Raw genomic sequence first — 27,364 nt, forward strand, 5'->3', positions numbered from 1 at the left:
AAATTTAAATTGAAATATGAAATATGTAAACATCCTCATTTGCTAAACTTCCATTTGTCTTTAAAGCTGAGAAGTATCTCAGTATTATCTCAGGCATTTGTTACAATAATGAAAGTTAATTAACACACTGGGGATACACAACTATTCCAAGCTCTGAAACCGTAGGACGTGTTTCTGGTCCCAAGCATTTTGGATAAGGATACTCAATCTGTACTTACTCTTGTTGAGCACCAGTTTTATACTATATAATCTCAAAAAAAAAAAAAAACTATCTTTAAGGCTGGTGATTAAATGGGATTAAGGACTGAAAACATCAGCAGTTCTCCCCCAAAATGTGACTTGTGTACAGCAACGGGAGCCCAGTTTTCCTTAACATAATATATAGAATGGGAAGCTATGGACAGCATTATATGCAGCAGCAATATGTAAAACTAAATGAAGAAATGCTGGGGGTGTGTCTCAGTGGAAAAGTTCATGTTTAGCATGTACAAGGCCCTGGGCTCAATTCCCAGAAATGAATAAATTAAATAAATAAATGTAAACAAAGGTAAGTCATCAAGGGAAATTGAAGTAAATGAGGCAGAAGGAAAACCAGGAGATTAATTTGAGAATGCAAAGGAAAAAAATGTTAAGGAGAAGGGAATAGTCAACATGGTCAAAAATTTCATATCGTTTCACTGGGGTTATAGGTCAGTGGCAGAACATTTGCTTAGAATGAGGCCTTTGTTTACCCTACACCTCACACACTAAAAATATTTCAATTTTTTTCAAGGCATGAATACTAAATATTATAGGAATTTTTAAGAAGGAAATTACAGTCACTCAAGCAAAGGAAATAGAAATGAAATTGTTCTAACTACTATGTATGTGTATAGATGAGTCCCATATATCAACATGAAAGCAACTTCAGTAGATTAGGCAAGAAATGCTCATATCAGAACACCGTTTGTTAAGGAATAAATGAAAAATTAGAAGATGGGTATGAATTAATTTGCTAGGGCTATCAAAGACCAACAGAAATTTATTTCTTCATGCTACTAGGAAAGTTAGAATGTTCAGGAAGTTAGAAGTGAAAGACCAAAGTGTCCACAGGATTGGTTTCTTCTGAGGCCTCTCTCCTTGGCTTACAGATGGCTGGTCATCTTCTTGTATCTTCCCTTGATCCTCTCTCTCTCTCTCTCTCTCTCTCTCTCTCTCTCTCTCTCTCTCTCTCTCTCTGTGTGTGTGTGTGTGTGTGTGTGTGTGTGTGTGTTCTAATCTCCTCTTCTCATAAGGAGACCTGTTATTTTGGATTAGGGATGGCCCATACTACCTTGATTAGCACTTTGAAGGTCGTCTTCAATTACCTGTTCTGAGGTCACTGAGTTCAGAATTTCAACATATTAATTGGGGTAGTGACACAATTCAGCTCACATGTGTCCTTTATTTTTTAAGAAGTTTCATTATAAAACTAAAGTCAGACAAAAAGTTGGAAAAAGAAAAGCAAATTTAAAGAAAGATAGGATTTAAAGAGAAACTTTGTACTCAGAAGACAAATGTACTGAAAGAAATTAATCACATGTGATTCATCAGAGAGGGTGTAGAAGAGGCATGTCATGGTTCTTAAAAAACAATTCTTGAGAGAATTAATAGTGACCATGAGATGAAAAATGGATAAGCCAAAGCTATTTTTGAATGAATCATTCAGATGATACCTGTTTACACAGTAGCTACCACCAAGGGTCCTAATGCAAGAAAAAGAAATTTCTTGGAAATTGTGATTTATAATCACCTGCTCCTCCAGAAGGAAATCATATTTTTATACTTGGTTCTTGTTCAAATATTATGAATTGTTAATCAACCTAGGTTTCAGTCACAAAAGGATCATTTCCATGAGCTTGTTCTAACAATTTAAATCTTTGTGTCAACATAAGAGGTTCAACATCTTAGTTTAGCATCTTTGTTATTTTAGCATCCTTTGCATCTTCCCACCTTGTTTGTATGGAAAACATGCATCACAGTTACTATGATGTACCTTTGGTGTCTCACCCAAATCAGAATCAGAATTACTGGTTTTAATATATATTTTTTTCCTTTTGACAAGTTCTCATGCAACTGTTAAGCTCCGTAAAGTTTTAGAACCACTGTCATAGACTGCAGTATTTTATGTCTTCAGGTAGACAGTAAAGATTCCACCCAGCACATGGTTCGTACCAGAATTTTTATATTTCAGTTACTCTAGAAGAACAGGGCCCACTGAGAAAGGAATTCACAAAGAGGTGAATGATTTTAGTACTGGGTAGTTACATCTAGAATTTAACTCGTTTTGCATGAAGAATGATCTAACAATGCCATCAAATGTTTTGTTTTAAACTTTTAAATGCTTTGAATATTGAAAAATTACTCTGCTGTTTATAGAGAACATAATACAGATCAAAATGTCTGAATTAAGAGGTTACACATTTTTAAGTTGCTAGGTTGCCTTTCACTCTTTGATTTCTTTCCAAAAAGCCTGTTAACAGTAGCAATGTTTACCAGTCTCACAAAAATTACATTTTTAAAAAATATAGTGCAGGATCTTATTGAATAATCTCTACTTAAATGTAAATGTGAAGTTCCTTCTGTCATAAAAAGAATTTTTCAATTAAAAAAAAAGTGTGTGTGTTTTTAATGCTAAAAAAAAAATGGATAAGCCAAGACTTAATGACTGATTTTCTGTAGCATAGTAGCGAGCACTTATTTACTATGAATGAAGAAGACAGATGTGAGGAAAGGACCTTGAAGAGTGAGGAAAAGAATTGGAATATCTTTCAAGGAGAATAAAAAAAAGAGAGAGAGAAAAAGAAAAAAGAAAGAAATCTTCATCATGTTGGCTTAGGACCAGACTTCCTTAACAAGAATCCCAGAGTGCAAGAAATGAAATCAAGAATCAATAAATGGGATGGATTCAAACTAAAAAGTTCATTCTCAGCAAAGGAAACAAAAAGTGAAAAGAGAGCCTACAGAGTAGGAGAAAACTTTTTCCACACACACCTCAGATACAGCATTAATCTCCAAAATTTATAAAGAACTTAAAAAACTTTACACCAAAAATACAAAGAACCCAATCAATAAATAGGCTAAGGAATTGGGCAGACACTTCACAGAAGAAGATATACAGATGATCAACAAATATATGAAAAAGTGGTCAACAACTCTAGTAATAGAGAAATGTAGATCAAAACCACCCTAAGATTTCATCTCACCCCAATTAAAATGGCAATTATCGAGAATACAAGCAACAATAAGTGTTGGCAAGAATGTGGGGGAAAAGGCACACTCATACATTGCTGGTGCAGTTGCAAATGAGTATAGCCACTCTGGAAAGCAGTATGAAAATGCCTCAGAAAACTTGGAATAGACCCACCATTTGTTCCAGTTACCCCACTCCTCAATTTATAAACAGAGAACTTAAAATCAGCATACTACAGTGACGCAGTCACATCAATGTTTATAGCAGCTCAATTCACAATAGCTAGATTGTGGAATCAACCTAGATGCCCTTCAATAGATGAATGGATAAAGAAACTATGGTATATATACACAATGCAATATTATTCAGCCATAAAGAAGAATGAAATTATGGCATTTGCAGGTCAATGGATGGAGTTGGAGAATATCATGATAAGTGAAATAAGCCAGTTCTAAAAAGCCAAAGGCCAAATGTTTTCTCTGATAAGTGGATGATGATACACAACGAGGGGTGGGGAGCAGGAGTGGGTAAGAGAAGAATGGAGGAACTTTGGATTGTGTAGAGGGAAATGAGGGGTGGGGAAGGGATGGGGGTATGAAAGATGGTAAAATGAGACAAGCATCACTACCCTATGTACATGAATGATTACACAAATGGTGTGAATCTACATCATGTACAACCATATAAATGAAAAGTTGTACCCCATTTGTGTAGAATGAATCAAAATGCAGTCTGTAAAAATAATTTTTTTCTATCTACTATGTCCCAGGCTTCTTTATTTAAGAACAAAGTATGAGTGATGTGGGGATTAAAATCAAGAGCATCATTGAACTTCACCTTCCCTCCAACCAGTCCCCCAGACTCCCTGCCCTCACCCTTCATGCTTCCAATTCCTTCCTTAGTGAATTAAGAACTTAATCCCAAAAGCCCTGGTCCAGATTCCAGGTTCTCTCCCTACCTTCTCATGTTTCCTCTGCCCCCAGAGGGCAGGCACCTCAGTTTGAATGCATGGGAGAGCCCAGAGTGGTGACAGAGACCGAGGGAAAGGCTTCCCCCTCAGGAAAAGGGACTGGGGAGTAGAGTGTGGTGAAGTGAGGGCCTCTGTAACCTGGGGTACCAAAATGGGGTCCTGGGACCAGAGGAAAGGATACAGGTCCCCCTGAGAAAGGAGTCGCTGCAGCCTCAAAATCCTCTCGTTGGGAATAGTCAGTGCTTGATCGCTTGCACTTCTGACGCCGGTGACAGAACCACACTCCGTCCACGTCCTTCTCAAGCCCCAGCTGTTGGGCAGTGTGGCTGGTCTGCTGCAGTGTGGGTTTAGGGCACTGCAGGAACATGTTCTCCAGGTTGCTTCAGTCGGTTCTTGATACTCCTTCTCTTCGTCTTCCTTCCGGGCCTCCAGGAGGGTGTCCACGTTGTATCTCCTGAAGGCTCTCGTCGTTCTCTGCTCCCTCCTCCCACTTCTGCAGCAGGGGCCGCAGCTTGCACAAGTTTCTCAAACTGAGCTGCAGAGCCTCAAAGCGGTAGATGGTCGTTTGGCTGAACACCTTCCCAAAGAGAACCCCCAGGGTGAGCCCCATATCAGCCTGGGTATATCCAAGGGTGATCCTCTTCTGCTTCAGCAACTTGGCAAATTCCTCAAGTTCTTTCTGCAGAGCTTGGATATCTTGGGACTCCTCAGGCTTTTGCTCTACCTTCTCCTTCTCCACTTTTACCACAGCAGGGTGGGCAAAGCAGGGCTCGGAGAAGGCCCCCTCAGAGTTGCTCTACACCCCAGCTCCCACCTCGCTCTCAGGCTGAGAAGTCTCCAGGCCACTGTGAGGGACCAGGCCCATTCCAGCCTGAGGTCCACAGTATGCCACCCCTCCACAGAACTCATAGGGTGGGAGACATGAGTGACTCCCCCACACCTCCAAACCTGGCCCAACCCCCAGCCCAATTCCAGGACCACCGGGAGGGCCTGGGAAGCTTAGCCAGGTCCCAAGGTCAATCCAGCCCGGCTCTGATCCTCCTGACCCATCGCCCTCACCACCCAGAGAGGGTGAGAAGGCAAAGTCCGAAGCCAGGTGTCTGGCCATGGGTTGGAAGGGCACCCCAAACCGGGGCCCTGAAGAAATAGCTCGCCAAGGAAGTGCTCAGCACCTCTCTCCCTCCCAATCCCACCCACTAGCCAAAAAAAAATTAAAAATGATTGAAAAAAAGAAACTGAGTATTGAACATTAAAAGGACTGAATCATACTATACAAAAGCATGAATGAAGTTGGAAGCATTGTATTAAAATGACTATGGTCACATTACTTCCTGGTATGACCAGGCATACCAAGTCAACTGGAGACATATGTTTGAATTAATCCAGAATTTAGGATGTACCAAACTATTTTATTTTATTGTAAAACTTTTTACTTAATTCATATACTTTTGGTGGTGCTAGGGATGGAACACAGAACCTCTCATATGCTGGGCAAGTGCTCAACCACTGAGTTATAACTCCAACCTCTAGAACTATTTTTAATTAATATTTGTTCCATTGTAATTGTTCATTTTCAGGTTTTTCTTAATTGCTTAACTTAAATATTGAATTTAATTCCAAATTATGATTTAGAATTGGAAAAATACTTCATTAATCATCTATTCCTGTGTAACAATTTAGCTCAAAACTTGGGACTCAAAACAGTAAACAAGTATTATCTCACCATTTCTGTGGGTCACGAATCTGGGTGTAGTTTAGCTGGGCACCTCTGGCTGAGAAACTCTCATAAGACTGCAGTCTTGCTGTCTGCCAGGACTATGGCCTCATCCAAAGGCTTGAGTGGAGAAGGACCCACTTCCAAGTCATTGATGTGGTTGTCTGCAGAATTCAGGTCCTCAGGGATTGTTGGAGATGGGAATCTCAGTCGCTCCAGAGTTGTCAATGGAAACCTCTCCTAGTTCCTTGCCACACGAGCCTCTCTAAAAGGTGACTCACAACAACAACAAAAAGCCTATAGGTAAGGGCCTGGCTGGTAAAGAGTAATAAGGCAGATGAATAATTAAAGGTTTTAGGTATAGTTACAGTTTAGGAGATTTAGGGCCTGTCATGAAGATGAAGCTAGAGTGACAAGAAGCAGTCAGATAGTTAAGAAAATTGTGTATCCTGGTAAGGCATTTATGTTTCACTTTACAAGAAGGGAAACTTCAGAAGAATTGTAAATAGAAGAGAACATGGAATGATTTGGCAACAGTTTTCAGGCAGGGCTGGAGATTGTGATTGATAAAAGACCTATTAGAAAGTATAAATATGGTCAGTATAAGAATTAATTAGAGGTTAAATTCCCAGCTACTTGGAAGGTTGAGGCAGAAGGTTCACCAATTCAAACCTAGTCTGGGCAACTTAATGAGACTATCTCTCAAAATAAAGCAATAAAAGGGTTAGGGATATAGATCAGTGGTTGAACACTTGCCTAGTATATGTGATCCCTAGTACCACACACACACACATAAAAAGAAAAATCAAGCCTAAGTTAATCATGGAATGAACAGGCAATGAAGGAGAATGTTAAGGCTATTGTTCAAAGACTCAATTAAACAGACTACTGGCCAAGGACGACTTCCAGAATTCTGAACTGAATCACTTTGGATGGGTGGTAGGTCCATTCTTCTATATGGGAACAGAACAGGAAACAGATCTGGAGAGGAAAGGCCATGTGAATCCATGGTAATAAATACTCTACAAATACTTGTGAGACATATGGTGAATAAAGGACAGAATATTTTTCTAAAACAAAAAACCCATTAGGTTAAACTAGATTAAAATAATGATAATGAAATTTGGAGCATTATTTCTGAATGAGAAATAAAATTTTGTCATGATTACTTTGGAAAAATCATTTGCTAGGGATTTGTTTCCTCATCTAAAATATATTAAAATTTTGTACTTTTTTATGATTCTGATATCCTATGATTTAAAGAATTGGAAAATTATTTCCCAATTCTTCTCTTATCCTTAGCTGGTCTCTTCCCTTAATATCTGATTTTCACTGTGATGCCACCTCTTTTCTTGTTTTTACTCCTTTCTTTTTCATACTTCATATCACACACATCTAATTATATATGTGTGTGTGTGTGTGTGTGTGTGTGTGTGTATTAGTTTTTAAGGGAGTTTCTAGACAAGAAGAAAATAAGCAAAATATTCCATGCCGCTATTCACAAATTTGGCCCCTCCACAAATTTGGGGCCAAAGCATAGGATATGTAAATAATTTGGAATTACCATCAGTTAATAGAAAATATAAAAAATTAAAGAAGCTACTCTATGCAGTAAAATTTTATCATCTTTCTGTTGTATTGCAAAGAGGGTTAAAACTATCAGAAGAACAATTTAAGATCTGAAACTTAAACATGCAAGTGTAAATATCCAATGGTTCTCATCAAGTTTTATTGTAGAAGAGACTCTGGGAAGCCTCTGGGAAACTTAAAATGCATCCTTATCAATAATATGTTCACTTCATGTACTGAAGAGAGTAACATCTGCTAAGAATAAAAGGTAGAAAGTTTCCCCCAGAGTGAGGTTACTATGATGTTCAAATATAAAGTCTGGATTGGAAAACTCATTTCTATACAAGGAATAATTCCCAGGTACTTATTGAAGTGATATTTTTCCTGATCTGTCATGAAATGAAAATTCCCAATGTGAAGAGTTTGTTAATATGCCACATAGTAAGCATTTAATGAATTATATTTTGATGATAATGATGTAAAATCACTAATTAAGTCCATGAATCAAAAGTTAATTTGAAAAATTAAAAAAAAACTGTAAATAAAAAGAAGATCAGAAAGGGAATAAGGGGAGGGAAGAAGGTAGGGAAAAGTAAAGTACTGGGGACCAATTGGTAGAAAATTTTATTCCATGCTTGTATAATTATGTCAAAATGAACCCTAACATTATTTATAACTAAAATGACCTAAAACAATAAGAAAGTTAAAAAAGTTAAATGGAAGAACTATGTTTTATCTTGTCAATCACATCATTAATGACCAAATGTAATGATGATGGTGCTTGCAATTCTGCTGTAGACAGTGTCCAACTGAAGAATATTATGTCTTTTGCTTTTCTTACGCATGAAGGTGTGTGGTTCTTGGTTTGAACACTGGGGAAAAGCAAAACCTGTACAGCACCGGAGTAGATGCAAATTCTCATTCTTTCTTTTGTAACTAGCAATTGCAGACTGGCAAAGTGGGTTAATAATAGTGGAATCCAATGGATGACCAATTTTTTAATCTCACATAAATTCTTTAAGAGAGAAAACAAATACCATCTTTAGTGAGATGTAATTAATACACTATATAGTTCTTATACTAGAAGTGTGAAATTCAAGACTGATGGTGTAGATCAGTGGCAGATTATGTGCTTAACGCATATGAGATCCTGGGTTCAATCCTCAACATCCCCCCAAAATTGTACAAGCCAATGAGTTTTTACATATTCAGAATCGTATAATCATCACCACAACAAACTTTAGAAAAATTTTCATAACCCCAAGTGAAATGTGTACATATTAGCAGTCACACCCCATTTCTCCCCAACCTGTCCATGTCTCTGCAATCTCTAACCTGTCTTCTGCTGTATAGAGGTGGATCTCTGCACATTTTATATAAATGGAGTGGAGTCATATAATATGTAGAATCTTGTTTTGAGGGAAAGTAAAGGGAAAGGACAATGATCTGCTTTCCTATTATACTGAGTTTCTTGCCTTATGACATTTGAAATCCTCTATCCCTAAATAGTATCTTCCTAAAGTCTATCACAGGTGGTAACAAGAGGGAGAATGATTCATTACTGATTCTCTATGGAGTTTCCCAACTGGTGTTTTGCTGTACAAAATGCATGCTTCTGGCAAGGGGGTACAGCTTAGTAATAGAACACTTGTATACCATGCATAAGGCCCTAAACTCCATTCCAAGCACTGCTAAAAGACAAAAATAATTTTTTAAAAAATGGACAGTATGTGAAAGAGTGTATCAGTTCCTTGAAATTGGTAAATTGGTGCCCAGAAGGAGGTTTTTATTTTTTATTTTTTTGGTTTTGGGGGGTTTGTTTTTGGTTTTGGTTTTTGATGCTGGGGACCCAGGGCTTCATGCATGTTAGGAAAATGCTCTACCACTGAACTACTTACTCAGCCACACTTGTCTTTGTTACACACCAGGCTTTCATCTGTAATGCTTTGGGTCGTGTTATAACTAGGCCCACTAACCAGGACTTCGTGTACACAACATCTCAATCTCCCATAGTCTGCTTCAATAAAGATTTAAAGCCAGGCCTTAACTAGAAACCAGAACACTTCATTTTTTTTAAGAAAAAAAAATATATAGTATATATACTATATATAGTGTACATATAGTACATATATATGTACAAACGAATCAAAGCTTGCTATTGGTGGTTAGCAACCTGTATATATGTGGTACATATGTTCATACACATACATACACATATATAATACCCACTTAAAATCTTGTTAAGCTAGGAAGGCAATTTAATTCCATCAATGTGATACAGAAAAGTTGTATAGTTTTAACCTGCTGCATTATTCCTCTCACCTTTTCGCTGTTGTGGGAAATGACAAAGGGCACTCAGAGAATAGGGAGAAACCAAACTTTATTTTACACCAGCAGGCCCAGAGGAGATCAACAGTCCCAAATCCTGAGCACCTCTGATCAATTTTTTTTTTTTTTTTTTTTTTTGCGGTACTGGGGATCGAACTCAGGGTCTTGCACTTGGGAGACACGCACTCTACCAGCTGAGCTATCTCTCCAGCCCTCTGATCAATTTTTCATAACATTTATAGGCTATCTAGTGTCATAAATTTTCTAGTCTAAACAGTACATAATTGGACACAAGTTTTCAAAAAACAATATATGATTGTGTGTAAGGGTCTTAGAGTGGGAACTGTTTACAAAAGCAAACTGCTATAAGGGAAACTGGCTTACAAGGTCTTCTCTATCTCTAGTCTTGAGCCAAGAGCTTTCACAGAGGCTTTTACACTTCAGAGGCCATGGTTAGGTCCCAGGAAAGTTCTTCACATTCTAAAGGGAAGGAGTAAAGGGTGCTTATTAGTTTCCTAAAACCCAACTGACAGAACAGGTGGAGGGAACTCTTCACTCTCCTGGGCAGCGTCCTCAGTTTACTTTTTATCCAGGCCTGGGTCAGGTACCCACTACATCATAAGAAAGCCTTGGGACTGTTTGATAAAATACACCATCAAACAACATTAATCAGTCCAAAGTGAGGTCCAGGAATCTGTGGGTGTTGCTTTTTGTTTTCAGTGTTTTGTGGTGTGTGTGTGTGTGTGTGTGTGTGTGTGTGTGTGTGTTTGAGCACTTAAGTGATTCAACAGTCAAGCACAAGGTAGAACACACAGGTCTACAACATCAATATACTAGGAAGCCAAGTTCAGCTTTTGTCATAAAATCTCCCCACCTAGAGAAGAAAAAGCTGTGCAGTTACCAAAGATCCCCCTCAGTGTCTTACACAGTATGGCATCTCTCTGTGCCTGAGTCCTGGGCCTGTAGGGTGCACTAAATAACGAAAACCTCAACCTGCGATAAAACATGGTAAAACAACCCCGTGGCTGCCCTCAGGCAAACCTAACAGGCCTGAGCTGCCTCAGAGAGACCACTTACCCTGCAGCTGCACAGAGTGCCTGCAGCTCCCCAAGCAGCAGGCAAAGGGAGCAAGCTGCCCAGTGCAGATGCCAATAGGGGCTTCCTTTTACCTTAAAGAAACTTTCTCCCTTGTGTAGACCGCCGGGGTCCATGGCCCAAGCTGACATTTCCCCTAGCAAGACTCTACTGCATGCCGGGGACTCCGTAGCTTGAGAGCCTATAAAATTCCTCCAGACTCAGACCCACGAAAACTTTTTCTGACTTCCCTGAAGGGTAAAGCATCGAATTCTTGAAACATGAGCCCAGCAGATCCAATGATCCAGATGCTAGCTAACCGCCCTTCGGGCATCTGTTCTCTCACTTCAGTCCATCCCCGACCTCCTCACCAAGCCGAAACAGTGGCACATTTGATCTTTCTGGTTGAAGTTCAGAAGTCCAGATCTCTAGTCTCTCTTTTTCCACACGCATGTGTCACAGAGCTGGAAATAAACAATTTATTCACCAAATGATGCTGGAATTCTTGCGGGCCCTCTCTGCAGGTCTTGGAGGTGGGGGTACCGGTTCGCCACCCCCGCCCCACAGGAGCACAGGACTGGCCAGGACACTTCATTTTGATTAATATTTCTATTTCAGTAAAGGCTAAGAGCAGGGCCCCAAACTCCAGTGAAAGACACATTATGATATTTCCCAGAGCAATTTTGATGACTTTTAAGTCAGAAATTTGTGTCCTTTCTGAAGTTAAACTTTTAATTAAAATTAAAAGTCTACTACCTGGTAGTAGCAATTCTACTACACTGTTTCAACTATCTACCCCCACACTGTGGAAAATCAAGAATCAAAAACAGATTGGGGGCTGGAAGTGTAGCTCAGTAGTGGAGTACTTGCCTAGCATGTGGGAGGCTCTGAGTTCAATACCCAACAATGAAAAAAAAAGTGTATACATTCCCTTCAAACAAGTACCCATGTCTCAAGAGTCTATTGTTCAACAAACTCTTTAAACTATCTCAGATAATCCAGAGTGCCCTTGGCTCTGCCTAGCACGAAATCCTACTGCATTGTCAATGGTCTTGACCACAACTTTTCTCCTGAAAACAAGTGAGAAAATGAAAAGACCATGCTTTCAGACCTCTGTGTAAATTATGGTCTTCATGTGTTTATTAAAAACAGAATAAGAAAGGTAACTTGTTGGATTTGATGCAAACTGTTAGTTGTGAGGAATACAAAGAAAACCAGAATCTTATGGTATCTATGAACAACACTCAAGCATTTAAGCATTTCAACCTAACTATAGTTGTTCCTTGGTTTTCTACAGAGTACTTGTTCCATAACCCCCTTGGACACAAATATCTGCAGACCTATTTTAAAAAATGATGTATTTGCATATAACCTACTCATATCCTCTCATATACTCTGAATCATTTCTAAGTTATTTATGATACCTAATGCAGTGTAAATTCTACATAAATAATTATTATACTGTATTGTCTATGGAATAATGATGAGGAAAAAAAGTCTGCACCTATTCAATGTAGATAGAATTTTTTTCTAAATATTTTTGATCCAAAGTTGGTTGAATTGACAAATATAAAGCCCACAGATGCAAAGGGTCAACTGTACATTTGATGGACAATACATTGAACACCAGATAGTAGGGATCTGTATTTCTTTTCTCTGTGCCATACTTCCCATGATTAGGAATTGGTGCATTATGACAAATTTATTCATGTTTCCAAAGATTTGTGTTAGGCCTCCTGAACCAACAATTCAGAGAAAAATGTCCCAATCTTTCTTTCTTGGTAGGTCAAGCTGGTTGGGCCATGGTGCTAGCCTAGCAATAGTGCTTGTGTTGATCTTGCGAAGGAGGAAGAGGAAAAGTCAAGGTATCCTATCACAGGTTAATTGGAGCAGAAGGTAGAGAAGACAGTCAGGTCCTGAGGTAAAAGTTGGAAAAACCACAGGGGAAGGGGTAGATAAATATCCAAACTACCATAAAACAAGTTGCTATGTGATGTGATAAAAGATCAAAGTTGAAGAGTGAAGATTGAACGAAGGTGGGGACAATCTGAAAAGTCGTCACTTGAAGTAGTGTTGGAGCTGATTTGCTCTGGGGAGTAATGCTGGGGAAGGTGACTTTTTTGTTTGTTTGTTTGTTTGTATTTTTACTTCACTGCTGGCATGGAAACCAGTGCCTTGCACATTCTAGGCAAGTACTCTACCATTGAACTGCACCCCGGTCCTTGTTTTTTTCTGGTAGTGCTGTGGATGGAACTCAAAGGTTTGAGCATGCTGATCACATACTTTACCACTGAGCTACACTCCCAGTCCCAAGAAGGCCCTTTTAAGCAAGGGAAATTGGGAGTACACATGAAATCATGAATGCCAGGGACACAATTAGTACTTTGAAGAGGGAACTGTGTACTTAATATTCAGGGAAAGTTTCCTGTTTTACAATGGAAGCTGGAAGATGATGGTAGGGCATAAATAAAGATAAAATAGATGAATTGTAAAGGTTTTGAATGACAAACCCTAAAATGCCTTGAAAGCTGTGGAAGATTTATAATTTAGTGACATGACTGGATCCCTTCATTCATTTGCTTACAGAGGCCAGGCACTAAATATAAGTGATAAAGAAGCCCTATGGAAACAGTGATCAACCATGCCCACTTAAAGAGGGCTCTGCTACCCAGACCCAGGGGTATTTTATTTTATATTATTCATTTTGCGTAGTGGAGATCAAACACCAGGCATAGCACATGCTAGGCAAGCATTCTACCATTGAGTTATACCCCCAGCCCATGCTCCAGGGGATTTTTACCATTTGAGGAGTTAGAACAGTTTCCCCAAATCCCTTAAAATTTAAAAAAGAAGCCAGAAAGTCAGCTATGTGAAACTCCTAACTTCTAAATGTTGACAATTGATTTAAAACCAAAGTTTTCAACACTCTTAACATTCTGTTGGTCAAAAACATTTCAACAACCTAGATTTGTTTCAATCTGAAGCCTTCCAGATGTTTACTCAGCAATAAACAATGCTGCAAAGTAGATACTGTGTGTGTGTGTGTGTGTGTGTGTGTGTGTGTGTGTGAGAGAGAGAGAGAGAGAGAGAGAGAGAGAGAGAGAGAGAGAGAGAGAGAGAGATCCTATTTTTATAATTTCATTGCATTAAAATTTTAAACCAGATTTGAAACCCCAAGTTTAAAGGGTCAATTAATGGCAACAGCAGCTCAGGAGACAGCCTGCACATAATGACTCTGTGGTTAGAAGTCTAGCCCTAGGACTGAAACTGATTTACTTACTGACCTTGAATAAGGTCATTAACCATGAATTTGCTTCAGCATCTGCTTCTATGCCAAAAGATAGCAACTGCTAAGCTACTGCAAGAGGAGCTAACTAAAGGGAGCTAAACACAGCTCTTTTCTAAAGGTGCTTCAAGAAGTCACAATAATCTCTGTAATTTAAAATTTTGTCTGATTTGAACGCTGTTGTGAATTTTGCCCAAGCCATTAGTACCCTACAACTCCTGAAAATGACAGTTAAACGCTATTGACTGAATACAAACTTTTCTAGCACTGCAGGAAAACAAAATCCCAGGTACCTCTTATAAATAACAATGTACACTTTTGATGAAAAAATACTTCTGTCTGTTGCCAGTTGATGTTTTTTTCAGTCCCTTAGGTTCTTAAACTAACTTCCTTATAAAGTATGGTAGACAAATGCAAACCTGTTCAATATTTTAAGCCTCATTTCTCATAAGCAAATAAATTGAAGAAAGAAGCTAATATTTACTTCTCTCCTTAACCACTCAAGTGGCTATATTTGACCTTTTAAATATAAATGATCTGCATATGATCCTCCAGTGCAGGTTATAAGGATTCCTCATGTATGCTGTAGCTTACAAGAGGAATCAGTTAACTATAATGAACTCTTTTTTAATTTTGATGCCAAAGTATATTCAGTATTTTCATGCTTTATATGTGTTACACACACACACACACACACACACACACGCACACACACACATGCACCAATTTTGGTTCTGGGGATTTAACTCAGGGCCTCATGTATGCTAAGCATGCCCCCTACACTTGAGTTACAGACCCAGTCTTGAGCTGTATTTTTTAAATCCAGATATGTGCTCATATGAAATGGTTTAATACTTTTAATAATTTCACATCAATTAATACATTATGTGAGTGTGGTGTGCCTATTTATCTATTCGCAGGATTAGGGGTGTAGCTTAGTGGTGGAGTCCAAGCATATGTGAGTCCCTGAATTTGATGTCCTGTGCCACAGACAGACAAATTTTTACAGAGCATATCCTGCCATATTTCCCCTATCAACCAAAATAAGATTATTTTTTCTTTTGAAGTAATTTGTTTTGGTCTGTTATTACTCCCTTGATCTCATTCAGTATGGGAATGGCACTGAAAAACAATACTCGGGTTTCTTATTTGCACACTTTGTTATTTTTTCCTTAATATAACTTATTTGACAGCTCTTCTTTAACCCCTATAGCTATTTGCTACAGAATTCTGTATATTTTAAATAGAGAATAAGTCTCTGTTCTGTAAATAATACACAGCCATAGTCTTACAAAATAAATGTCCTTTTTGTGCATTGTACACATCCGGACATATTCCCTACCTCATTCCCCTGCTCACCTCTAATCCTTCCTCCTTTGCCACAGATCACCTGCTTCAATCATTTCACCCTTGTTTTGATACATTCTTATTTATGTCCTTTCCTCGGCATCCCCCTGCTTCATATAGAATTGATTCACTTGGCACCTGCATACATTTCTGACCCTCTATCCTCCTACACAAGGCTCAATTTCTACTCTGCCCAAGGCCGTCTTCTGACTGCACCCTTTGTCTCCCTCGCCCACTCCCAAACTCCAGCCCTTGTTTTTTATTGACTTTTCTGCTCAGAACTGCCTCCCACGAACATTCATTCCCTCCTTACTGCAGTCCCACAAATCATATCACTAGAAGGGCTTTCTAGTCTGTGAGGATCCCTGCATTTACAGTTAGTTGGTCTGGTCTGTGTATAGCAGTTTACTTTTTTTCCCCTGAAACATTTATTTGGAGTCTTTATTTTTCTGAATACTCTCCAGGTATCTGTAGCAATGTATGTTAAGCATAAATAAAATCTATTTTTTATGGAAATAAATCAAATATATGATGCTGTTGCCTGATGGTCATCTGTAGCAATAATCACAAAACAAAATTACTTCTCACACTTGGGAAACTTACTTCTTTGCTAGAGTTTTGTTTGTTTGTTAGTACTGCAATTGAACCTTGTGCATGCTAGGTAAGCATTCTGCTACTGATTCATCCTCAGCCTTTGGGAGACTATGTTAATAACTTTTTCTGGTTTTGCAGTGCTGACATGTGCCACATACATGCAAAGAATGTGCTCTACCAGTGAGTTACATCCTCAACTCCCTTAATAACCACTTTCTGATAATAGTGCCATTTGTTATGGTTAGAATATGCGGTGTGCCCCCAAAAATCGTATGTGGAATGATACAAGAATGTTGAGAGGTGAAATGATCGGGTTATGGGTGCCTTACCCTAATTGTTGGGTTAACTCACTGATATAAATTAACTGGGCAGTAACTGTAGACAGGTAATGTGTGACTAGAGGATATAGGTAATGAGGGGAATGTCTTTGGGGTTCTCGTTTCCTCCCTGGTGAATGAAGCTGTCTCTGCTTCCTGGTGCTATTTCCTGAGTTGTCCTTCTCTTTCTTTCACCAGAATGTTCTGCTTCACTTTGTGCCCAGAGCGATGAAGTCAACAAATCACAGACTGAACCTCTAAAAACCATGAACCAAAATAAACTATTCTTCCTCTACATTGTTCTTGTCAGTCTTTTGGTCACAACGATGAAAAAAGCTGATCGTAACAGCATTCCATATTTTTCAAGTACAACAATTCTCAAAGTAGCTCTTGGAGGAACTCTGTCATCTGTTTGCTGCAATAAAGCTGCTATGCAATTTCCAAAACTGAAATTTCATGTCTGCCTATAATAACTGTGATCAGATAGGAACTGAAGGCAAAACAATAGTAATCAATAGAAAACACAAGCTTTGGGCTTGTTGCAAATGAAGGTCATAGGGCAATCTGCCAAACTTCTCTTTGGCATAGTCACTCCTGTTTGGGAAAAGATTGATGCTAAATAAATCATTCACTGCCTTGCCCAGGGGCAAAAACGCCCTTTGCCCAGAACTGTTTAAATACTGAAGAGGAAATATGAAGCTTCAAGGTCTTCATTTAGTCACCAACCAATCATTCCAAGCACTTTGTATCCTCTCTAAACTTCTTACCATTTATTCTGACAGTAAATCATACCATATATATTTTTACTCTGTACTTACCTTCTTGCTACATTCTTATATGGAATTGCTAAGCAGGGCCCATAGAGTATACTAACCTCTCTTATGACTTTGGCATTAGCACAATGTAGGAAGTACATTAATTCATTCACTAGATATTTGTTGCATACCAATCATATGCCAGGTATCACAGGGGGGGGGGGTCCCTGAGATTTCATGGCAAAGAAGACCTTATCCTATTCTCACACAACTGTTATCTAGAGGGAGAGAGACAAAGGCAAAGAGCTGGGGAGTGTGATAGAGCATAAGCTTAGCGTGCACAAGGGCCTGGGTTTAAGTCCCAGTATCTAAGAGAAAGAGAGAGAGATAACTAAAGATGTAGGTACCATAAAATAAGTACCATCAAGTAAACCAAGTTTGGGAGTCCTAAGAGCATATTTGGATAAAAAACTGTGGTGTATATACACAATGGAATACTATTCAGCCATAAAAAGAATAAAATTATGGAATTTGCAGGTAAATGAATGGAGTTGGAGAATATCGTACTAAGTGAAATAAGCCAATCCCAAAAAACCAAAGGCCAAATGATTTCTCTGATAAGTGGATGATGATACATAATAGGGGGAGGGAAGCAAAAATGGAGGAAGGATGGATCATATAGAAGAAAATGAGGGGTGGGAAGGGTGTGGGGAGAAGGAAAGATAATAGAATGAGAAAAACATCATTACCTTATGTACATGTACGATTACACAAATGGTGTGACTCTACTTTTTTTACAACCAGAGAAATGAAAATTGTACCCCATTTGTGTACAATGAATCAAAATAATTTAAAAAATTAAAAAGAGCATATTTGGAGAAGATTGAGCTGGCATAGAGTCTTGGAAAGAGCCCCCCACACACACCTCTTTTAAAGAGCTCTTCATTAGGGTAACACAGCAGTGATGGAGGGAAGTGCCTGCACGGGCTGCTTATCTGTCGTGCAGAATGAATGTGAAAGCCTGGATAAATGATTTTGTGTAAAGGGTGTGGGAGAAGGAGGAAGGTCAAGGAACTCCTGCATTTCTAGAATAGTCAGCTCAATGTAGGCTAATCATTCCAGAGTGGTGATTCTCAAAAGTGTGGACAAGCCACAGCAGTTGCTGATGAACGGATGCAAATGCAGATTCCCAGGTCCCACTCCAGAACAGTCAGTGTTGGGATGGGAACCAGAGGCTTGTGCATGAATGAGCAAGTGCTCCAGGTGATTGGAGTGCACACTTGAGTTTGAAAATCAATGTTTTAGCACATAGGTCTTAAGACCATTTTGCTTAATATCCCCCAAAATGTTCAAAAATCTATATACCATTCACACCCTTTAAGTTTGGCACCTAAATATTTACTTTGTAAGTATGATTACAAAATATATAAATTCTAATACAATAAAACTATTTTTAAAATACATTTGATTAAGTCAAATGGTTCTTAAACAGTTTGATATCCCTATAACATATTTTTTTAAATGAGCAAGTTCCCTCCATTTGACCTGATTATCCCACTCCTTGGTTTATACACAAAGGACTTAAAATCAGCATACTACAGTGATGCAGATGCAGCCACATCTATGTTTATAGCAGCTTAATTCACAATAGCTAAACTGTGGAACCAGCCTAGGTGCCCTTCAATAGATGAATGGATAAAGAAAATGTGATACATACACACAATGGAATACTACTCAGCCATAAAGAGAAATTAAATTATGGTGCTTGCCAGTAAATGGATAGAACTGGAGACTCTTATGCTTAGTGTAACAAGCCAATTCTTAAAAAACAAAGGACGAATGTTCTCTCTGATACGTGGACACTAACTCACCATAGAGGGGTAGGCTGTAGAGAAGAATAGAAGTACTTTGGACTAGACATAGGGGAATAAAGGGAAGGTAGCAGGAATGGGAATAGGAAAGATAGTAGAATTAATCAGACATTACCTTTCTATGTGCAGCTATGAATATACAACCAACGTAATTCCACATCATGTACAACCAGAAGAATGGGAAGTTATACTCCATGTATGTATAATATGTCAAAATACGTTCTACTGTCATGTATAACTAATAAGACCAAATTTTTCTTAAAATGTTAAAAAAAATAACTTCCATTTTCGGAGGGTGCTGTGGATCAAACTCTATAGTCTGGGGAATTTGCTTTTGTCTAGCTGTATTGATAAGTGTAAATTTGAAGCATTCTGTCACCCTCTGCTATCTCTCTTTTCCCTAAAACTTTTTTTTTTTTGTAAACAAATGGGATACATGTTGTTTCTGTTTGTACATGGAGTAACGGCATACCATTTGTATAATCATACATTTACATAGGGTGATGGTGTACTTTGTACTGTGTTTACTCAATATTTATTGAGCTCCTACTGTGTGGCAAAACAGCATGGCAAGTAATACAAATTAAATATAAATAAAATATTGTCCCTGTACTCTGAGATTTTACTGTATGGTACAAAAGAGAAAACAATGGAAAGAAGAAGAAAGAAAAGAAAGAAAGAAAGAAAGAAAGAAAGAAAGAAAGAAAGAAAGAAAGAAAGAAAGAAAGAAAGAAAGAAAGAAAGAAAGAAAGAAAGAAGAAAGAAAGAAAGAAAGAAAGAGGAAGGAAGGAGGAAGAAAAATGAAGGAAGGAAGAAAGGGAGAAAGAAACCCACACTATATTTTGATGTGTATAATTTTAGAAGTTAGAAAGATTGAAGAAAGGGTTGATTAACTCTAAAAGATAAAGGGGTATTAAATATCAAAGGTTTTATTCTGTTTTGCCTCAGAAACAATTTTTTTTAAAAATGCAGGATCGAATTGAGGGTCTCACACAGGCTAAGCATCGCACTGAACCATTGAACTGTATCCCCAGCCCCAGAGAGTCAATTCTGTATGTACCAAGAAGGCTATCAAGATTTCTTAAAATTTATGTTAACTGATTAAATTCACAAATTCAAACCCTTATTTCTTCCTAAAGTTTTTAGGTCCTTAACATAATATTCTTTTGCAGAGTGGGGAGTGGCTATCTGTGAATTGAACCTAGGGGCTCTTTACCATTGAGCTACATCTCCAACTCTTCTTATTTTTTTTAAATTTTGAGACAGGGTCTGGCTAAGTTGCAGAGACTGGCCTCAAACTTGTGATCCTCCTCTCACAGTCTCCTAAGTCACATGCCCCACTTTGCCAGACTTTCTTTCTTTCTTTCTTTCTTTCTTTCTTTCTTTCTTTTCTTTCTTTCTTTCTTTCTTTCTTTCTTTCTTTCTTTCTTTCCTGTTATTTTTCTCTTCTTTTCTTCTTTTAATTCAGGATCTTGTAAACTCCTGGGCTCAAATGTTCCTCCTGCCTCAGTCTCCCATATATCTGGGACTATAGGCATGGGTCACTGGTTTGGAGTCCAAAATTCTTATTCTATTTTCAATAACCATTCATTGTCAATTCTAGGGGACCTCTTATTAATGCTAACCTGAACTCATTTACAAACTTTATGCCTTCAATCTTTAAACTTTATTAGCAAATTTAATATTTTCTATTTCCTTCAAAACTATTTCAACTTAATAAACAAAAACACCCTGAGTATTAGGTAATTCTTAAAAATGTGAAATGTAATAACTCAACTTTTTTGTGTGCCTGTGGTGCTAGGAATTGAACCCAGGGCCTTGCATGTGCTAAGCAAGTGCTCTACCACTGAGTAATATCTCTAGCTCTTTTTTTCATATCACTTTGAGACAGAATCTCACAAAGCTGCCCCAGCTGGCCTGGAACTTGCAGTCTTCTTGCCACAAACTAGGAATACAGGCATGTACCAGCACACAGGACCACATAGAACTTTTAAATACAATGAGCTATAAGTCAACATAAATGTCCCCACATAGGAAGATTTCAAGTTAAGATCACAAGTCTAAATCAATTAATCAATTTTGCATATTAGAATTAAAAGGCTGAAGTTCTAATAGGCCAATGTATTTTATACATTAAAAATAAACAAGGAGGTACTAGGGTGTAGTTCAGCAGTAGTGTGCTTGCTTAGCATGCTTGATGCCCTGAAATACATCCCCAGCACTACACATACACACAAAGGCATAAGAAAATTTATTTTTTTTCAAAAAGGACTGGGGATGTATTTCTCTGACAGATGGAACAATTGTTACATAGCACATAACTATAGTATGATTTTGATTTTTCTAAATATTTAGAATCTTTTTGAAACTAAGAAGATGCTTACTCACTGAGAAGACAGTTATACACTTGAATGTTGGTTCATTGATTATAACAAATGTACCATTGTGGTGAGAGATGCAGATAATGGGGAAGTTTGGGAGGTTGGGTGTGTTAGTGGGAACTCTGTACTTTCTGCTCTATACTACTGTGCACTTAAACAGCTCTAAAAGACACAATCTGCTAATCAAAAGAAAGAGAATGGATCCAGAGAGTTCTCTTGAAAACAGTTAATGTGTCTTTAATAGGAGATTTTGGTTGGTATGTTATGTTATTGTACAAAAAAAAAATTGCTCTGTTAATAACTCCATAACTTTAAGAGGTAGGCCATATTCCTGGGTTCAAAGTACACATATAACCTAACTCTTGAGTTCATTAGAAAACTCTATAATACATGCTAGTTGATCACTTGATTGAATTTTGTAAAATTAGTTTTTAAGGTAAGTCAAGAGACTGGAGTTGTAGCTCAGTGGTAGAGTGCTTGCCTAGCATATGTGAGGCACTGAGTTTGATTCTCAGCACCACATGAAAGTAAATAAAGGTGTTGTGTCCATATACAACTAAAAATATTTTTTTTAAAAAAAGATAAGTCAGTGTTTGTCGGGTATGGTAGCATGTGCCTATAATTCCAGCTACTCAGGAGGCTGAGAAAGGAAGATCTTTTGAGCCCAGGAGTTTGAGGCCAGTCTGGGAAACATAGCAAGAATTCTAACTCAGTATAAAAACATTTAAAAAAGTGTTATTTCTTGGACTCTTCTGTGTTTCAGAAGGTTTTTCTCTGCCTAGTAATTTTAATTTACAAGTAATTTTAGCAACCATTATCTCTCAACTCTTAAAGATTCCAAAAGAGACATGAACAAGTAATTGTACTATATGGTGAAATATTAAATTCTAGAGGAAAAATATTAAGTTACAGAGAAAAGTAGAGGATAGGTAATTTTTTTTTTTTACTGGAAATTTAACCCAGGGGCTAGGGGCACTTTACCACTGAGCTATAACCCCAGCCCTTTTTTTAAAAATTTTAATTTTGAGACAGGTCTTGTTAAATTGTTGAGGCTGGCCTCAAACTTGCAATCCTCCTGCATCACATCCTGACTTGCTGGGATTACAGACATGTACTATCACACTCCACTGTGTAATTCAGTCTTGAAGGGGAAGGTGTCATGATATATTTTCAGAGCACTTGGTAACTAAGAAAAGCTTAAAATAGTAGGTCAATGCTAAACAAAATAGAGAAAGAAACTTCAATAAGGAATGAAATATATTGAAAGGCATACTGAGTAGTTTGCCATAGAATCCTGCCTAACATTTTGTATAGTTCTCAATAATCATTTCTTGAGTAAATTAATGAATATAATAATGAATAAATACAGCATAAGTTGTTCACAGAAGAACATTAGCTTGGTAGTAGGAAAGTGTAAATTGGGATGTACGGTTATGGATTTGACTTACAGTAAAATAAAATACATCTAGGTACTAGGGATATAGCTCAGTAGTATAGCACTTGCTTACCCTATGTGAGGAAGGCCCTGGGTTAGATCCCCAGGACTACAAAAAATAAATAAAATAAAATGTATTCTACCTGTCCTAAAAGTCCCCTGTATTCTACCTATTCATGCATTCCCCCCCTCTCTACAAGAACCCCTAAAAACCACTGTTCATTTTACCATCTCTGGTTTTGTACTTTCCAATATGTCATATAGTTGGACCAAGCAAGTAGGTTTGTGTATGTGTGTGTGTGCGTGTGGTGCTGGGGATTGAACCCAGGGCCTTGTACATAGGAGGCAAGCACTCTACCAACTGAGCTATATCCCCAGCCCACAAGTAGGTTTTTTATCCTGGTTTCTTTCTTTAGCAATATGCCTTTAAGATTATCCAAAGTCATTCTGCAGCTTCCTTTTTATCATTGACTAATATATTCCATTGTATGGGTATTCTACAATTTACTTATTCGTTTATCTGTTGAAGGACATCTTGGTTTCTTTCACTTTAGGCAATTATACATAAAACTGGTATAAACATTCTTTTGCAGAATTTTGTGTGAATATAAGTTGTCAAGCCAATTGGATAATATTGCTGGATTGTATGGCGAGCCTATGATTAACTTTGTAAGAAACTGCCAAACTATCTTCCAAAGTGACTATAAAATTTTGCATTCCCACTAGCAATGAATGGAATTTCTCTTGCTTTGCATATTTGCCAGCATTTGGCGTTGTCTGTGTTTCAGATCTTAGTCTTTCTAATTTGTGTGTAGTGATGTTCCATTGTTATTTTAATTTGTAGTTCCCTGATGACAAATGATGATAACCATCTTTTCATATGCTTACTTGCCATCTGTGTATCTTACTGAGATGTCAGTTCAGATTTTTTGACCATTTTCAATTTGCCCTTTTTTCTTAATTATTAGTTCTAAGAGGTCTTTGTATTTTTAGATACAAGTACATAATCATACATAAGTTTTGCAAATATTTTCTCCCTATCTGTGACTTGTCTTTTGATTCTCTTAACAGTGTCTTTAACAAGGAGATTTTATTTTCCATCTTGTGTGTGTATGTATGCATGTGCCTTGTACATATTAATCATATTCTCTACCACTGTTTTTTGTTTTGTTTTTTTTTTTTGTTCTATTTTCTTTTGCCTTGTTTTTTTTTTTTTTTTGTCTGTTTGTCTTTTGTATTGGGGATTTGTGGATCGAACTCAGGGGAATTTTAGTAAAGTCTAATAGTCTAATATCAAATTTTCATCCAGAAAATGTGTTTTTATTTATTTATTCACATATAGAAATCCAGCTGAGCAGCACAATTTGTTGAAAGGCTATCCTTCCTCTATTGAATTACCTTTGCTTCTTTGTCAAAGATCAGTTATCTATATGTGTGTGGTTCTATATCTGGTCTCTCTATTCTATGATCTATGTGTCTGTCTGTTCTATTATTTATTTTTTACAGTGTTGGAGATCAAACCTAAAACCTCGAGCATGCTAGTACCCCCAGCCATATATGTCTATTTTACCAATATAACAGTGTCTTAACTACTGTAGCTTTTTAGTAAGCCTTGCAATATGATAGCCCCCTGACTTTGTTCTTCAGTGTTGTTTACCAGTCTAGATTTTCCTTTTCATATAAACCTTAGATCTAGTTTGTCTATAGCTACAAAATAGCTTCCTGGATTAAAGTTGTGTTGACTCTACAGACCAAGTTGGGAAAAATGCACATCTTAACAATATTGTGTCTTCCACACAGTATCTACATATTTATATAAATTCCAGGTTAAATATATTAAATAATGAAAGGAGTTTATTACTCACATAATTTAAAGTGTCTGAGATAACAGCCTTCAAGCATAGTTTCATGTAGAGTTTCATGATTTATCCTAGGGCACATCTTTCCCAATAGAGGTCATATTTGACTTTGGCTATTTTCCCTCCTGGCATTGAGTGGAGTTCTAGCTTCATGTCCAAAGCATCACCCAAAACTTTCCTTCAAGCATTTCTAGCAATTGACCTGGATCCATTCTGATTTGACTAACAGAGATCACATGCCAATTCTTGCAATAATATTTCTATAGTAAATCATATATTTCACTTTAGATATTAGAGAGGGATAGAGTCAGCTTCCCAAGAAGCACACAGATTTCCAAATGGAAACTGGAGGCTGATGTAATATTCTGGGAAAGCAATCACATATGTGAAACCAAAGGTTCAATGCTCAGCTCCACACATACACATATAAGGTGAATTTATGATTCATAAATAATTCTTCTATAAAGTTAATTTAAAGTGTCATTTAAAAAAGGATAATTCTCTTTGAACCTCAGTTTAGAGGCACGGATCTCCTGATGAGAAATGGACTAAATTCAGTTGCTTTACTGCTTTGGCCTGGATGACCAAATTCAACCCAATTCTTGGGTCCAAAAGGAAATCTAAAGTAAATTCCAGTCGGTGGTGCACACCTATAAGCCCAGCAGCTCAGGAGGCTGAAACAGGAGGATCTCTAGTTCAAAGCCAGCCTCAGCAAAAATGAGGCACTAAGCAACTCAGTGAGACCCTGTCTCTAATAAAATACAAAATAGGACTGAGGATGTAGCTCGGTGGTTGAGTGCCCTTGAGTTCAATTCCCACTACCTAAATAAATAAATAAATTCCAAAGACAAATATTCTAAGGTCATGAAGACTAGGTTTTATGATTTGGATGTGATATGTCCCCTGGCAGCTCATTTGTGAGACAATGCAGGAATGTTCAGAGGTGAAATGATTAGATTACAAGAGCATTAAACCCTTAGCCTCACACATGCTAGACAAGTGCTTTACTGCTGAGCTAGACCCTCAGCAAATAACTAGATTTAATTAAGTTATTTTTAGTATATTTACAAAGTTGTGTACCTTCTGGCTCTATAAAATTGCCTTTTCTGAGTATTTCATACAAATGGAATTATGAAGATTGTGATTCTTTTTCTGTTTCTTTTGCCTTAGCATAATGTCTTTGAGTCTTTTCCACGTTGCAGCATGTATCAGTACTTCCTTTTAATTGATAAATAATATTCCATGGTATATATATATATACTACCTTTTATTCATTCATTTGCTGAAACACTGATTTATAATACTATGTCATGCTCATAAAATGTATTCTGAAGAACCTTTCATATCTGGAGTAACCTGGGATAGATTCATGTCTGTCCTTTGTTATATTTGGAGATTCTTGGATAAATATGAATGAGTGTTCCATCTATGAAGTAGACACAAAACTGGGTTCAGCCTAAATCTTCTGGTAAGGATTCTAGGCACACTGATTCTGAGCTTGATCTTTCCTGGCCCACATCTCCGAGGCTGTGGTGGATGAAATCCAGCATTTAGGGGCAGGAAATCACTGGACCAATCAGAAAAGCACTTACCCCTTGGCACTCATCTGAGGATGGCATAAGTATAGGGTCTTTGTTGAAAATAGTTCAGTATACCTAGCAACAAAGCTTGAGAATGTCCAGCTTCTCATGCCTGGCAGGCTCCCTCAGCTTGGGTGAATTAACAATTCTTCCTTTTGTGTTTCTAGGGGGCCTTGGCTGTAAAAGGCCTGGAAATACTGAAATTACATAACTGGCTCTTATATTCTTTGTTTAACACCTATTGAGCATCTAATATCTGCTAGGCCATTTGTATACATAGTCTAATTAAATGTTTGCATTTACAAAGTAGTTACTATCATACTTATTTTACAGATAGAGGAATTGAACCTCACAGAGATTTATTTGCCCAAAGTCACCCTGACAATGAAAAATAAGGCCAAGATTTGAATCCAATCTCTCTAAGGCCAATTCTCCTAATTTTAGTATGCTATTTTGAAAAAACATATCATTTAAAAAGTTCGGAAGTCTTGGGTTCAATTTCCAGCACCATTACTACCACCAAAAGAAGCAGGCAGGGGAAATTTTAATTTATTATGGTAGAATAATAAGGGCAGAAGGAAGAGATGATTGAAATAGTTTTCCCCGCTTTCCATTCACAGTGCTCGGGATCCAGCCTGGGGCCTCATGAGTGATGGGCAAATACTCTACCACTGAGCTACGACCCCAACCCCTTGAAGTGCTCCTTTCCAGTTATTTTTGGGAAGAGAAAAAATACAAGGACTTTACACCAATCAGAATCATAGGTGTGGGGAAAATTTTGAAGGAAGAGGAGTCTACCTATTTGGTCTAAAGGTACTACCGAGGAGATTACATTCATTTCTGTTCCCCCATTTCATACCATTACTTGGATCATTCTCTACCTACATAAATATTTACAAGGATCAGATAGTTCTTAAAACATATTAAATAATTAATTTTTCATTCTGTTATATTCAAAATAGGTAATAAATGGAAATATAAAATATTAAGAGAGTTCCTAGGATCCTAAATGCTGTGGAATTAGGGTAATAGATTCTGAGGCATAGAACTACCTAATCATTTGCTCTTATCAA

The 27,364-nt window shown here is 37.6% G+C and overlaps 1 pseudogene; it reads right to left on the minus strand.

The window, feature by feature from the left end:
• Positions 1-4,206: 4,206 nt before the first annotated feature.
• On the minus strand, positions 4,207-5,289 carry LOC124962205 (POU domain, class 5, transcription factor 1-like; annotated as a pseudogene).
• Between the last annotated feature and the right edge of the window lie 22,075 nt (positions 5,290-27,364).

The sequence above is a fragment of the Sciurus carolinensis genome, chromosome 12, assembly GCF_902686445.1.
Source record: "Sciurus carolinensis chromosome 12, mSciCar1.2, whole genome shotgun sequence".
NCBI classification, from domain to species: domain Eukaryota; kingdom Metazoa; phylum Chordata; class Mammalia; order Rodentia; family Sciuridae; genus Sciurus; species Sciurus carolinensis.